The 15,282-nt window shown below is 44.9% G+C and overlaps 1 protein-coding gene and 1 long non-coding RNA gene across 4 annotated transcripts in view; one reads left to right on the top strand and one right to left on the bottom strand.

The window, feature by feature from the left end:
• Positions 1-15,282, top strand: part of TMCC1 (transmembrane and coiled-coil domain family 1) — a 197,517-nt gene that overhangs the window by 53,490 nt on the left and 128,745 nt on the right. The gene's annotated exons all lie outside the window — the stretch shown is intronic.
• On the bottom strand, positions 5,312-8,952 carry LOC142058417 (uncharacterized). The gene is made up of 2 exons (XR_012660970.1): positions 8,316-8,952; positions 5,312-8,016 (listed from the first exon to the last, which is right to left on the bottom strand). It is a non-coding gene; the product is annotated as an uncharacterized LOC142058417 (long non-coding RNA).

The following is a 15,282-nucleotide window of genomic DNA, read 5'->3' on the forward strand; positions in this document are numbered from 1 at the left end:
TCCTGAATCTTTCTGATAGATGAGGCCAGTTGTGTGTTGTGCACAAACCTTGGTAATTCAAAAATTGTCAAACATGTGTATGGATTTTCTCTGGGGCTTCTTAGGCTTCTCAGAGATGTGGTTTCTTCTTTTTATTTTTATCCTACTTTGGTGATACATATCTCATCTCTTGTTTAGATATGGTTATAGAGAAACCAACTGTATTTGCTATAGATTTCTGTTAGATCTAGTATAACTATATCCCTGTGAAAGTTTATATTAGATAGCTGGTGATGCCTCCCACCAGCTTCAATGTTTTTAGCACACTTACACACATGCAGACCAAGAAGTATTTGGATCTGCCCTAGAAGTGTAAATCATAGAATCATAGTATGCTTTGGGTTGGAAGGGACCTTTAGAGGTCATCTAGTCCAACCCTGCGTAAGTCCGTAATGGTAGTTCAGAAGAAAGCTTTATAGAAAGTATTATAAATAAAATTTTAAAATGCATCCTGCCCCATACTCTTTTAGTCATCATCACTTTAAAGAAAAGCTGCATTCTTAGATCATAGCATGGAGCATGAAAGAAATAGGCCCCAATAAGATTTTGTTCTGAGGGAAGAATGTCTGGCAGAAATTTGATCTGCCAGCACTTTGTCTGATCGTATGTGAGCGCCAATGAGTAAGAAGCCTGCATCCTGGATTTTTTGTCTGCATTGGTTTAATGCATGCATGTGGGATTTCTGGTCTCATTAAAAAAGAGGCTGTGTGGTTTTTGGGTGTCCTTCCCTTCCACCTCATGATCTCAAACACAACTATACCTAGCTGCTTCTGTAATTCTTCGGGGAGGAGTAAAGTTTAACTTCAGAGAATTGAAATACTAGTGACAATCTGCTAAGGAAATACACAGCACAGCGACCCATTCAACTTGCACCCAAAGAGCTATTGTGCTAAATATATTTCCCCTGTACACATACATGTTCTCAGAGCGTTCATTAGCTTGCTTATTAATGTGGGCAGGACTGTGGTAGACAAGTTATCAGCAGCACCTCATTATAGGCGGTTTTCTGCCTGCTCTCCAGTCTGCCCAGGTATGCAGGGTGACCTTCAGGGAACCGGTCCCTTGCATGATAATCCTGCCTACAAAGAGCTAGCACTCGAATTGCCGCACACTCCTTAAGCTCTGACCAATTTCTGTGAAATGAAATGGCAAAGGCAGAAGCCTGTGTTTTCCTTCCTCCAAAATGAACCATTATGTCAATCCCCTGTCGCTCAGTGATCATCTCGCTAGAGATAGTGTCAGTTTGGTGCATGCAGCTCTTCCCAGGAACAGTGACAAGACTATGTATGAGTCAGCCAGCTATCAAAGACTGACAAAGCCAGCTATAAAGCACTAGACAGCTTCCCTGCAAAGGTCTCTCACTCTTCCCATGGGGTGAGGATTCACATAGAACTCAGGTATGTTTGATTTTTGTCAGATGCTCCCTCAATGACACAATTCCATAACCCCTTTCCTACATTAGACTGCTGCTTGCTATCCCATCTGAGTGTTTTCTCTTTAATTAAGTAATGGCAAACTGTCCCAGTGCAGTAGCACTGGAAATGCTCTTTAACAGCTCCTTAATGATGTCTCTATATCCCTACAGGATATATTTCATATCTGACCTATTAGGCATTTTTTTATTTCTAATGCTGATACAAAAATATTTGAATATTTTATCTTTCCCAAAGTGTCAGTCGCATCTGCCCTGGAATATGTATCTCATAGGATTGTCCCAGGAAATAAAATCATGTTCTGTCCTTAGGTGAAAAACTGTTAGAGATGGGAAATAAAATGTTCTGGAGTTCTGGTTTTCCCAGAGTCAAGCTTAACTCAGATAAGGCAATAGGCAAGACACTGCTACATTTGAATGTAGAACTGAGATTTATTACAGTTCAAGGCAGTTCAAAAGAAGCAGTTTGGTTTGCGTGTAATTTTATGCAGTGAGTATTTTTTATAACTACCTCAAAACCCTATTCCATCATATGGCAGGGGCAGAATTCTAGTTACAAAATGCTTTTGTCCTGTTTTGTGCTTTTCTCTATTACAGTAACAATTTTAATTATATTTCCTTACATCTATTCCAGAGTTACACTGCAAATCTAGGGTTGAAATATAAAGTCAAATGGGATTGTTGTGATCCCTTTTTCTTCCTTCCTGCATAAAATAGGCCTCCTTCATCTTCGATTCAGGTTCCATAAGTGTTCCAATGCCAGGCCCGTTACAATCTGATGGTTCTTGCATCTAACATGTAACGTAGGGTGTACCTGGTCATTCTCTTGCTGTAATAATGGTATGACAGCTTAGACAGCTGTTAAAGACTCATGATTTTCCCTGCCTATATGAGCTGGACAGGTATCAAAATTAAAATCGCATTCTTGTCACCCAGATAGGCTAGCCTCTTGCTGATACATTTCCAATTACTAAGTTCATCTTCCAGTTTTCTTCCTATGCCCAAAAGGGTCACGTGGAAAGGAATTTGGGTCTAAGCAGAAAGTCAACTGAGATTCACAGAGGAAATGCCAAATAATGTACCCTTTATAATTTGCATAATGCAAATATTTGAAAAGTGGGGAAATACTAAATTAGCAGGATGTTTACTGGAGGAGTGCAAGACAATGTTAGACTGCAAACAGTGACAATGAACAATAACTTAGAGAGGCTGGGAATAACGCATTGATAAGTAAGGATTACCTGGGTAATTAAAAGCAACTTAATTACTTAGTTTTTAAAATCTTATGTCTCCTAGAGTTTCAGGCAGCTTCTTCATGCTTTGACTGCCTGGATGGGATACTCGGATCCCATGTTTTTAGAATAGAAAAACCTACTTGTAACAGTATAGTTATGTGACTTGATTTCCCACTTCATCAAACTTATGCTTTTTATGAGCCATGTGTAAGCAATTCAGAGGCTGGGGCTCATCTGCCATGGGCAAATAATGAACAGAACATGCAAGGACGTAGCTGCTTTGCATTAGGGGCATTGAACATCATGTCAGTGACATAAGAATTTAAAATCAGGCCATACACATCAGCAAAGCTTAAAGGCAATGAGAGTTGGTGTAATATAACTGTTCTTATTGACCTGTTTGTGTTGATGAGTACAGATGATTTCTGTTGAATGCTTTCCATTTAGATATCATCTTGTTGGGCTCCCTTCAAGTGATAGGGTGTATGATGTGGTGAGCTACGCTGGTCGTAGGGGAAAGTGTAAGGTTGTGAGTATGGGCAGGCAAGTGAGTTACCCAAAGAGGCCAAGGCGTTACTGTGCTGACTGTTCAGCGAGTGCCCGCTTTTTCTGTAGTTTGTTCCTCTCCCACTGACAGACCCTTTACCTGTATGTGCTGCAGGGCAAATAAATGTGTGCAGGCTTCTAGCACAGAGTGCTTGACCCTGCGAGTTCACTGCCTAACTCACTTCACGGTCCTTTACACAGCACAACTGAATTGGCCCCACAGGACCTGGTCTTCCTTCCAGTTATATAGACTTTGCAGTTGAATTTGGTCCACTTTGACTAGGTTTGCACCCAAGTACTGAAGCGGGAATTGGAGCCTGATGCAGTGGCTACATGACAAACTTCTGTGCAGCTCTGCTTGTGCAGGGTATGAAGAAAGCTCAACTTTGCCTGGCTTTGTGGCACCTCTGGAGCTCTAGCAGTGTACCTTATTTTATTCAGGTTTACAATAGGTTTTAAAATAAATGTAAACAAAACTACATGCTGTTTTACAAATAAGTAGTCTTCCTACAGTAGTAAACTACTTCTAATGAACACAGCAAAAATTTTAAGGTATATTTCAAAAAAATTGCAAGTGGATTTGCATTGCGTGAGTCAAGAATTGAGCTTGACCAAACACATTATTCCCATCCTCTGTTCTTATCATCTTATTTTACTGCAAGCTTAATTCCACACTGGTTAATGAATCGGAGTATGTCAAAGGTAATTTTAGGTGAATGCACTGGGATTGAACTACCTAATATTGCATAGCCTTTGTTAGTAGTCTGAATAGAAGCCTGTTAAGTGCTCTAAAACTTGGTGCATCCCTAGATGCTGTAAACTGAGCGAGGCTGAAAATGGGGTGGACAGCTTTTTAAAAAAGGATTCTGAGCACTTCTTTAGCCTAGAAATGGAACTGTCACAGCTGTTTTTTATGCTGCTGCAACAACTGGTGTTTCTCTAAAGCCTTTATATGAGGATCTTGTCTTTTACAAAAGCAAATTTCGTTATTGCTACTTGGAAACAGAGAAAACTGAGTTACAGCAAGGTACCGTGACCTCAGTCCCATCTGTGGAATGTAATTTTAATTCTGGATTAAAATATCCCCAAACCAGATGTTTCCAAACCGGTCTGCACTCTTTAAACTGAATCCATCCCTGTATTGGGTTTGCATGGCAAGTTTTTGGTAGCGGAGGGGCTACAAGGGTAGCTTCTGTGAGGAGCTGCTAGAATCTTCCCCTATGCCGATGGAACCAATGCCAGCCAGCTCCAAGAAGGACCTGCCGCTGGCCAAGGCCGAGCCCATCAGTGACAGTGGTAGTGCCTCTGTGGTAACATATTTAAGAAGGGGAAAAAGTTGCTGCACAACAGAAATTGCTGCTGGACAGAGGAGTGAGAATATGTGAGAGGAACAGCCCTGCAGACACCAAGGTCAGTGAAGAAGGAGGGGGAGGAGGTGCTCCAGGCGCAGAAGCAGAGATTCCCCTGCAGCCTGTGGTGAAGACTGTGATGAGGCAGTCTGACCCCTGCAACCCATGGAGATTAGCAGAGGGGCAGATATACACCTGCAGCCCATGGGGACCCCACGCCAGAGCAGGTGGATGCCTGAAGGAGGTTGTGATCATGGTTCTGGCAGGACCTGTGGCCCCGTGGGGAGAGGAGCCCATGCTGGAGCAGGTTTGCTGGCAGGACTTGTGAGCCTGTGGGAGGGAGCCCACACTGGAGCAGGGGAAGAGTGTGAGGAGTCCTCCCCCCCTGAGAAGGAAGGAGTGGCACAGATAGCGTGTGATGAACTGACCACAACCCACATTCCCCATCCCCTTGCACCACTCAGGGGGAGGAGGTGGAGAAAACTGGGAGTAAAGTTGAGCCTGGGAAGAAGGAAAGGTGCTTTAAGATTTAGTTTTTATTTCTCATTATCCTACTCTGATGTGACTGGTAATAAATTAAATTAATTGTTCCCAAGTTGAGTAATTGGTGATCTCTCCCTGTCCTTATCTTAGCCCACGAGCATTTAATTATATTTTCTCTCCCATGTCCAGCTGAGGAGGGGGGTGATAGTGATACCATAGTCAGCAAATATAAGAACCCTCTAAAACTCAATTTGCAGTTTTAGAAGGCAGGCATTCTTTATTGTGGTGCCGTGGGCACACAGGGGATCGCTCCACCTAGTGCGTGCACCGAGTTGCTCTTCTACAGGGGTTATATGCAATCAAAGTATACATATTCATTAGATTTCTAGGAGATTATTGTAATATTAATACTATTCTTGGAACTCATTAATATATGCAAATGTCCTTAACGTGTGCACATTCATGTTCATTGGTGGTCTTCCAGGGTCCTCTGGTGGTTGTCGATAGTCTTCCTCCCAGTGTCTGCTGGTTGGACTCAGTCTCTGGGCATGCTCAGTTCATTTTTGGCTCGGTTACACAATTCTTACTGATACTAAACTAGCTTATTCTAGCACATTTCCCTTATTTATTCTACTCAACGATACAGTGTCTCCAGACTCCCTTTTCTCTAATCACATATAGCAAGCTCTAAGACTATCTAATTAGCAAAGTATTCCAAGTATTTCAAACGTAGCTATGTTGCCCCAATTAGAGGGGGCTGTATGTTCTTTTGAAGCCTGTATCAGGTATCAATAGAGCAGCTTTGGTGGGCACCTGGCATCCAGCCAGGGTCAACCCACCACAATCAAAGTCCAGCATCAGTTGCTCACCTCAGACCATCTTTCAGTTCACTGATGCTCTACGCTTCAGGGCACACAGTGTGCATAATGCTGTTCTCAAGCCAGTCTCATTCTCTTCTCTCTCATACACACGGTAAAATGGAAGGCAGAAAACAAGGATAGAAAACAGGAACTTCCTGCATTCTTGCATTTCTTTTTCTCCCAGCCCAATTTGTGCTTCTAGGCAGACTGTGAATATTCAGCTCACACAGTACAGCCAAAGCAGAGCCTACAGAATGTGCTCTGTACAAGTCTGTACTTCACAGTCTGTTCCCTGAACCAGCTCATGTGGCCTGAGTAACTCCAAGGCCTGCAGCTTCCACATTTCAGCGGTGTCCCAGTGGTAGCTGCATTTTAGCGGAAAGTTCTTATGTATTTCAGCTGAAGTCTGCAAAGAACTTTGTGGGGAAAAATGATGCAGAAATGTATTTGTGAATTAATAATAGTCAGGTTTGTTTACTGATTTCTAACTGACCCTAATCCATCTTAGCACTAAATTGGTTTGAATAAAACCCCGTTTTTACTAACCCACCCTTGTCTGTGCCTGTAATTCAGTGTTACAGGCTTAACTCCTTATATAGCTTTTAAGTGAACACGAAGTGTGAGGCAGGAGAAAACATTTAGATGGCAAGAGCAGCTGCTAACAAGACATTGCAAACAGGCAATGAAGTCCTTGTGGTCCCAGACAAGGACGAACACAATCACCCTGAATGATACAGTGCTGTTGGGTATGTTTACAAGAGTTCAGACTAATGAGTGTTGTGTTTACATTTGATTAATCGTCACTGGTCATGATGTAGCTGAGTACTGCACCAGAGGAGCAGTATGAACTCTAGGACAGAAGGATGAACAGTGCCCACCCACTCCTTCGCCTTAGAGAGGGACACCATTTGATTAAGCAGTCTGAGCCAGATGCTGTGATTTATTCCACCTGAAGATCTGGCCCATGAGGAACCCTGTAACCTCTGCTATGACACAGTTGCATTGTGTGTCTGTCCCTCTGCCCAAATGAGTGACCTGCTCTCAAAAGTTTCATTAGTCCACCACCTCCTCAGTTCAGGTATTCTTCCCATTTTATATGACAGAAGGATTAAACCATTCCAGTCTTGATTAGACATGATTTAAACAGAACAAAGTTTGAGTTAAAAACGCAAAACCAAGGAAAAGTGCAGTAGCAGTGTGAAATAAAAATGGTGGAAATATCCAGAATGGCTATAGATCAGGTAACAGCTTGGCTTTTCACAGCAAATAATACTTGCTTCCACTTCAAGTCCAGGGTACAAGCAATAAAGGACGAATATGAAATTCTAGCCCAGACAACTAGATATGAAACTCGGGTTTCAGCCCTGATTTGAGTGTGCACTCTTCCTGAAGTTGTCTGAGAAGTTCTGGTCTGACCCTTTTTTCTGTTTGTTTGGGGTTTTTTGGGTGTGTTTTTTTTTGTGTGTGTGTCTTCATAATACCCATTGTGTGCAATAATAGGGTCTTTCTGCTACAGATTAGTCATGCCAGAAGGAGCTATGGAGCTTGCCTGTCTGTTTCCAGAGGTCTGTCATGTACACATACCCTGCGCAACTATATCCCAACTCTTTCATTCTTCTTTGTTCTTCGAAGAAATAAAATTGTTTGAACAGTTAAAAATTGGTTCTGTATCGCCTAGTTGAAAGATGGAAGCTCTAAACTAACAGGAAAAATAAAGAGACATCATGTGACCTGAGAGTGCTGTGAATTCTGTATATGCTGGCATTGTTCTTGATGATCTTCAGGGGCATGGATTAAAAAGTGAAGTATACCCATGGAAGCATTCTGTCCGAAAAGACAGCGATGGATGTCTCATGTTTGGTCAAAGGCGGCTTTGGATTTTGAGTAGTCTTACATGCTGCAGTTGGTCACTTCAGAAGAAGAGCTAGAGGGAATTTCACCAACAACTCCTTAAGAGGTCTGCTGGTCTACATAAAGGTGGCTCACAGCAGAAGGAAGTTGTCATCTACCCGTGTAATTATGTTTGTGCTTGCTAGAAGAGGATTTCCAGCGCACCCAACTTGTAAACCTGCCTGTAGTTAAAAATCATGGTTATAAGCTCTGCAATGCTTCTATGGACACCAAAATGACAACAGAGAAATGAGATATTTTTCGCTCTTTATAACTTCTGCTTCCTCAGTGAGGATTTCTTTGTGTGGAAGACCTCCAGCATGCTTGGGTGTTGTGTAGGCTACTGCACAGCCTCCTGACTTGCAGAAAAGCACCTAGATACACGGATCCACCTCTTTTCCTGCTGCACCTCCCTGACTGACAGAACAGAGAGAAGACAGAGAAAGCTGCATCTGCAAGTGTTCCTTCTCACCATCCTCGCCTGGCTGCCTTGGCTTGGACAGTCCAGAGATGACACAAGTATTTGCCTACGCGTTTCTCTCCTTCCAGCGTTCGCTCCCCGGACAGCAGCTCCCGACGCACTGCGCTGCGGGGATCGGGAGCGCGGGCGCCCAGCGGGCCCACGGCGGAGAAGGCCCTCGCAGGGAGCCTCGGCCGGTCCCTCAGGAGGCGGCTCTGGCCTCGAAGTACCTGACCGCGGAGGCAGGGAGGGAGACGGTCGTGCGCGGCCAAGGCCACGGCCCCCGTGCCCCTCCCACGGTGGTAACAGCTACGGCCAGCCGGGGCCGAGGGCCCGACCCGGCCCGTCACGGAGCGGAGCGGAGCGGCGGGGGCCCGGCCCGGCGAGGCCCGGAGCGGCGGAGGCCCGGCCCGGAGCGACGGAGGCCCGGCCCAGAGCGGCGGGGCGCTGCTGCCCTCTGCCGCGGCCGCCCGGCAGTGCGCGCGGAGGCGGAGCCGTGCTGAGAGCAGCGCCGGCAGGGTTGCCGTCCTCGGTTGGGACTTTCAACGCCTGTGCTTAAAGACCCGGGCTTTCTCCTGAGCGGGCTCGGTGGTCCAGTGAAAGAGATGATAGTTATATCCTCTGTGCACACACCCTGCCCCGTGTTCAGGCTGTCTCGTATGCAGCACACACGTGTACATCTGCGCCCTAGGTGATTCCTGGGCGCATCCCGGACTCGGCAGCGGAGGTACACATGCACGGGGTGTGGGGCGCAGATGGCTGGCTGGACAGACGCTGCCAGCTTCTTATGAATTGCTAGGTCTGAAATATCGACGGGGCCCTCAGGTTTGCTCTGTATTTTAGGAGCACACACATAGAATTTGTTCTGCCTGAACGCCAGCAGTGTGCAAGTCAGGCCAACATCACAGCCTCTGCAGGGTGCTCCACGGCGTACCGTGACGCCCGCGGCCCACTGGCTCGCTGGTGCTGCTCTGCAGCACTGGTGCCAGCAGCTGCTGCAGCCTGTCAGCTCCCCCAGGCCAAACCCGCGGGCAGCAGGGGCGGGAGGGCACGACGAGCTGCTGGGCTGCAGGCCCCAGCGAGGCAGCGGGGAGCTGCGCCCCACGCCGCCCTCGGCACTCGGCCAGGCCCCACGGGTGCCGGGCAGCTCTGCGAGGGAAAAGCCAGCGGTGCTGCTGCGCACAGGACTCCCGGAGAGTGGGAGCGGTGCTGGGCTGGGACGATGCGGTGGGCTCCTTTGTCAGCCCAGCTGCAGTGAGACGGCGGGAGCAGGAGGTGGCACTCCTGGGTAAAAAAAAGTAGATTTCGCGTGGTCGCTTTGTTATGCCCGCACTCTTCTTGCAGCAGCTATGCCTCATCAAGGGGAAAAAATGTCCAGGGTTTCATTCTAGTTCTCAGAACACCGCTAGGAATCAACGGCAATCCATTCACGAAATAAGGAAATGTGGAGGCATTCAGAATGTGCATTATTTTTCATCATATTGTTACATTACACCATTACCTAGAGAATGAGGCGAGCCATCCAGGAAACTTTGTAAAGCTGCTGGCATGACAAAGTTGACCAGCACTCCACCACTGTTAAGAAAAGAGAGTAGGCATGCACACATTAAGAGAAGGACTCCTTTTTCTCCTCTCCTCCCTCATTCCTACTGAGCTGCAAAAGAATGAGATAATGCAGAAATGAACTGACCTCTTTATTCTGTGGGGCCAATAGTGATTTGAGCCTAACAGTCCATTGGTTTATTGCTGTAATTCTATTGAAGCCAGAGAAACACAGCAGCAGAGATAGTAACCCAGTAACTCATTGCTCTGTCAACATCCTCTACTGGAAAGGACATGGATCCTCTCTGCTTCTTTAATGAATAGCAAGTATCACACATCCATGAGCCACCGGCATCAGTGTTTGGGAAAGGCTCAAACTTTCCTTCAGCTCAACATCACATGCTTTAATACAACATCTCCATCTCCAGAGAGGGTTGATCATATTTATCTAGCTCAAGAGCAATGATATGAGACTGACCTGCTTGGAAATGCTACATGGAGAAGGCTACATTTTTATTACTATTTGCATTAATTACTTTTATTAACTTTCTCAGCTGGCTTGGAGCACTTAAGAGAGACAGAGTACTTTGCAAATGAAAGTACATTTTTTTCATCACATTATTGCATTACATCATTATCTAGAGAGCAAAGTGCACCCTTCAAGTTATAACAAGCTGTAATTTCATTGAAGGCTCCCTAGGATTTCTGGATCACAAGAGCAAAGCTGCAGTGATTTTGTCACAAGAGCCAGAAAATAAAATTACAACCCCTTTAATACCCAACTGGGGATATGCTATTGCTCTGATATATCCCAGGTTGGGTTAAGTGTTTCTGATATGCTGAAACTGGATCGATTATACCTTTTAAGGACATTTCAAGCCTTAGTAACCATTCAGAGGCAACGTTGACATCACTGTCCTTTCCTGCTCCTTTGACATAGAGGTCAGAGCCAAGAGTCTGTTTGGCAATGAAAGGCATGTTTTTTCCTGCTCCTTGGGAGGCTGTGCTCTACTTTGTGAACCATGAGGAACAAAAGCGAAGAACCACCTGAGAAAATTATTTCTGCAACTGAAGGTAGCAGCTGACTTCAAGACCTATGGAAGCTAGCTACTTGATGGCAAAATTTATGGGAAATCTGTATGCTTACCACACAGTGAAAGAATCTCATTGCTCTACAATGAATGTGCCCCATTTTGCAGCACTCCTCTCTGCTAGTGTTGTAGCTGGGTACATCTCACTCTTACTATGGTCTGTGGATGGCTTGCATACACTGATGGGTGTGGGATGCAATGCTCAGCTCAGTCAGAAACACAGGAATTTTATGATACCTGGAGCTTGGTTTGAACTCATTGCTGAAACATAAGCAGCTGGCTCACTGCTACAGTAACATGGCATGGCTCTATCTGCATATCAGCATTAGCATAATTTCTGGTCTGGGATGTTGTAAGTTGTTAATACATGTACCTGGGACTAAGTGAGCCCCTGATCAGGAACAACTCTTGGAGAATTTCAAAGCAAAGTACTGTTACCATTCTTGGACTTCTGGGAGTTAGCCTGGAAAGATTCCCATTGAAGCACTTTACTTCCTGCTGATTCTTGGCCCTAAAATCACTCTAGCCTTTTGTGATTTGGAAGTTTTAATAAAAATGTCTCTATTATGTTGGCTCTGGAAGGAAGGGGGGCCCAAGAAAGCTGGTTAATATTCAAGGATCACCTCCTCCAAGCTCAAGAGTCTTCCATTCCAGTGAATATGAAGTCAAGCAAAAATGCCAGGAGGCCTGTGTGATGAACGAAGAGCTCCTAGGCGAAATCAAACACAAAAAGGAAGCATACAGAGAGGTGGAAGCAAGGACAGGTAACCTGGGAGGAATACAGAATCATTGTCTGAGCATCCAGGGATGAAGTTAGGAAAGCTGAAGCCCAAATGGAATTGAATCTGGCCAGGGATGTCAAAGACGACAAGACGGGGTTCTGTAAGTACATAGGAGACAAAAGGAAGACTAGTGAAAAAGTGTGCCCATTGCTCAATAAGACAGGGGTCCTGGTTACACAGGACCTGAAAGAGGCTCAGGTACTGAATGCCTAATTGCCTCCGTCTTTACTAGCAAGACCAGCCTTCAGGAAACCCAGGTCCCAGTGACCAGGGGGAAAGGCTGGAGCAAGGAGTTGTACTCTTTGTGGAAGAGGATGAGCTCAGGGAATACTTAAGAAAACTGGACCATAAGTCCATGGGCCCTGATGGGATGCACTCAGGAGTGCTGAGGGAGCTGACAGATATCATTGCAAGGCCAATCCCAATAATCTTTGATTGATCATGGTGACCGAGAGTAGTGTATGAAGGCTGGAGGAAAGCAGATGTCACTCCTCTCTTCAAGAAGGGCAAAGAGGAGGACCCAGGCAGTTACAGCTGGTCAGCCTCACCTCAATCCCTGGCAATGTGATGGAGCAGCTAATCCTGCAAACCATTTTCAGGCACAGTAAGGACAAGAAAATCATCAGAAGTAGTCAGCATGGCTTCATCAAGGGGAACTCATGCTTGAACACCTCAATAAATTTGTACAATGAAATGACTGGTCTGGTGGAGGAGCAGAGAGCAGTGGATATTGTCTACCTGGACTTCAGTAAGGCCTCTGACACTGTCTCCCATAAGATCCTCATAGACATGCTGTAGACGTATGGGCTGAGTAAGCAGTCAGTGATGTGGACTGAAAACTGACTGAATGGCCAGGCCTGTAAGGTGGTGATCAGTGTCACAAAGTCTGGTTGGAGGCCAGTAACTAGCAGTGTACCCTAGGGGTCAATCCTGGGTCCAGTCATGTTTAACATCTGCATTAATGATCTGGGTGATGTCCATCCTTGGAGATACTAAAAAACTGTCTGGACATGGTCCTGAACAGCTGGCTTTAGGTGGTCCTGCTTGAGCAGGGCATTCGACCAGATGACCTCCAGAGGTCCCTTCCAAACCCAACCATTCTGTGATTTGTGTTAGTGAGGAAATTTCTTTAATTCAAGCCACTGTTTTTTGAGAAAGCAAGCTTTACATTTTGCCCCTCTTAAATTGCTTCCAGTGGTGACTGTTTTATTAGGGCACTTTCTGTTTAAACTTCCATCTCTGTTATGCTGTAGCTTATGAGATTTTCCCGCTGTTGTAAAGCAACATGATTTCACTGGGCTTTTGTTTAATAGATGCCTTGCAGGCTCTTTTTAATGACTCTAAGTGGGACTTTGTTTATCATGTGGGTATCACATGCCACCTAGATATTAGCCATTGCTAAACACAAGAGGGGAAATAGGATGTGAATCTTTTAAACTAATATTTTCCGGTAGAGATACCTCTTTGATCTTTAATTACTTTACCACACATACAGAACATTTTTAAGAAGTCTAATTAATTTTTGATTCCTTCACCTTCTTCAGACTTCTGTAACCCTTTCTAAGTGAACAGTCTGAGCATTGCAGTTTCTGTCTTGGCAAAACTACCAGCCAGTATGGAAAGAGTTCCAAGATTTCTCATGCAAAGACTGAGCCAGGCAAAATCAGTCATAACAACCATTTCCTCTGCATCAGCCCGGTACGTAACAGAGCAGGCAGGATACAGAGCACTTTCTGGGAGGTCCTAGAATTTTGTGGAGCAAATTCTTAGTTACATCCATCAGTAGACAGTTTTCCATCTCTCTCAAGTTACTTCTGTTGAAGTAATGAGTGAAAGGCTCAACTGATATCTGTAAAATACTTTGGTTTCATGCTTTGCCAGTGTAAGTCTCTCCAAAAGCTGCAAAGACAAGGTAAACTGTGAAGGGTTCAGCTGGGTTTTGGCTGGTGAAGGTGAATACTGAAGGAAGACTGCAGAAAGATGCAGCACTCATTTCATCCTGTCTCCTGGGAGAGATGCTCATGCCTTGTCCAGCCTAAATTTTTTTTTCTCTCCAAGGGAGGGTCTTCCCATTCAGCAGTCATTGCTTCAGAAATCGAGCATCTGCCTTGGTAATTTACAAGTAATAAATCCAACAGGTAAAGAAGACGCCATAATTATACACCATAGGGTGCGCATACAGCACATGCTAGCAAGAATTATGAGCCAGACTGTTTGCAGGCCTTACATGTTGTATAAGTCCCACCTAGATCAGGGGAGATGCCTTTTTTGGCTCCCCTCTCCACAGTGTCTTCTACACTTGCAAAGCCACTTGGAAATCAGGCTTAAATTATAGCATTTGCAGCATGCCCTGCAATCTCTGGAGCATGAAAAACAAGATGTTGCCCAGCTATGCTCTATTCTTTTCTGCAGGGTTTTCTGCTTCACTGAGAAGTAGTTTCAAAGCAAGGAGTGCTGCTTCTGCTCCGTGCCTTTTCCCCATATGCAGCATTGTAGCATTATCATTCTCAGCACAGGCCCTCCATGGAAGGGCAAAGCAATTGAGGTCCAGTGGACCTCTGTGAGGGAAAAATGTCCCATGCAACATATTCACTGTCCCAAACACAGGGGTGTTCCCAAGCATCACCTCACTAACGCTGTCGGTTCCCCAGCAGCACAGCCTGCTGTGTGGCAGGGGATGCACTGTGTCACACGCTGGAGCACAGGCTCTCCCCAGCCTCCTCACAGATAAACAACCCACCTCTAATTATTTTTCCTCATTGGTCACAATTTTGTCACATCTATAGCCAAATTTGGTATTTTTGACACTGTTACATAGGTAATTCTGGCTTGATATTATTAATATGATTACCTAGATGAAGGTAGCCTTGCATCCGACCTCCCTTCTGACCCTATCATCCATGCTGGTCATATTTAATTTCCATTATATGCTTTTTGGACAGAACTATCTTGCTTTAGCCTTGATACTCCTACCTACTACTAATTAAACACAGTCTGCATACCACAGCGATGACATAACCCATACTTCTGCCCTTGCACAGTTTTCATTGCACCTCTGGTTCCCATCAGAGGTCTTAGCTAGCTTTGAAGCCTAATATTCCAGTGGATATTGTTGCTCACACTCATAAGCTGATTGGCATTATTGACTTGGTCCTGCAGTTTCAAAGCAATGTAGTAGTTTGGTTACTTAACCCATGGTGCCATAATAAGCCTTTGTGTTAGAAAATTCTGTAAACCAAGCTCCTAAAGGCTGTTTTATATTCCAAACCCCAACACAGAGCCATACAGAATCCGTAATAGCATATGAAATTATAAGCCACAAAGAATCCAGATAAGTACATGGACTAACAGGATCCTTGCTGCAGTGTGCCTGACATTGCACCCTTGAAAGCAAACAAAACTCCCCTGGAACTTGAGTTGCATGGGTATGAATTAGAGGTATAAATACTAGCTGCAAAATTAAATCCCAATCAGTTTGAATCCAGTTTGCCCATAGCATTTGGTGTCTGACATGTTAAAGAAGTTCACTCTGTGGGTTCGAAGTCCTTATCTAACTTAGAGTCCTAACTTCCT

Source organism: Phalacrocorax aristotelis, chromosome 6, assembly GCF_949628215.1.
Source record: "Phalacrocorax aristotelis chromosome 6, bGulAri2.1, whole genome shotgun sequence".
Taxonomy (NCBI): Eukaryota; Metazoa; Chordata; class Aves; order Suliformes; family Phalacrocoracidae; genus Phalacrocorax; species Phalacrocorax aristotelis.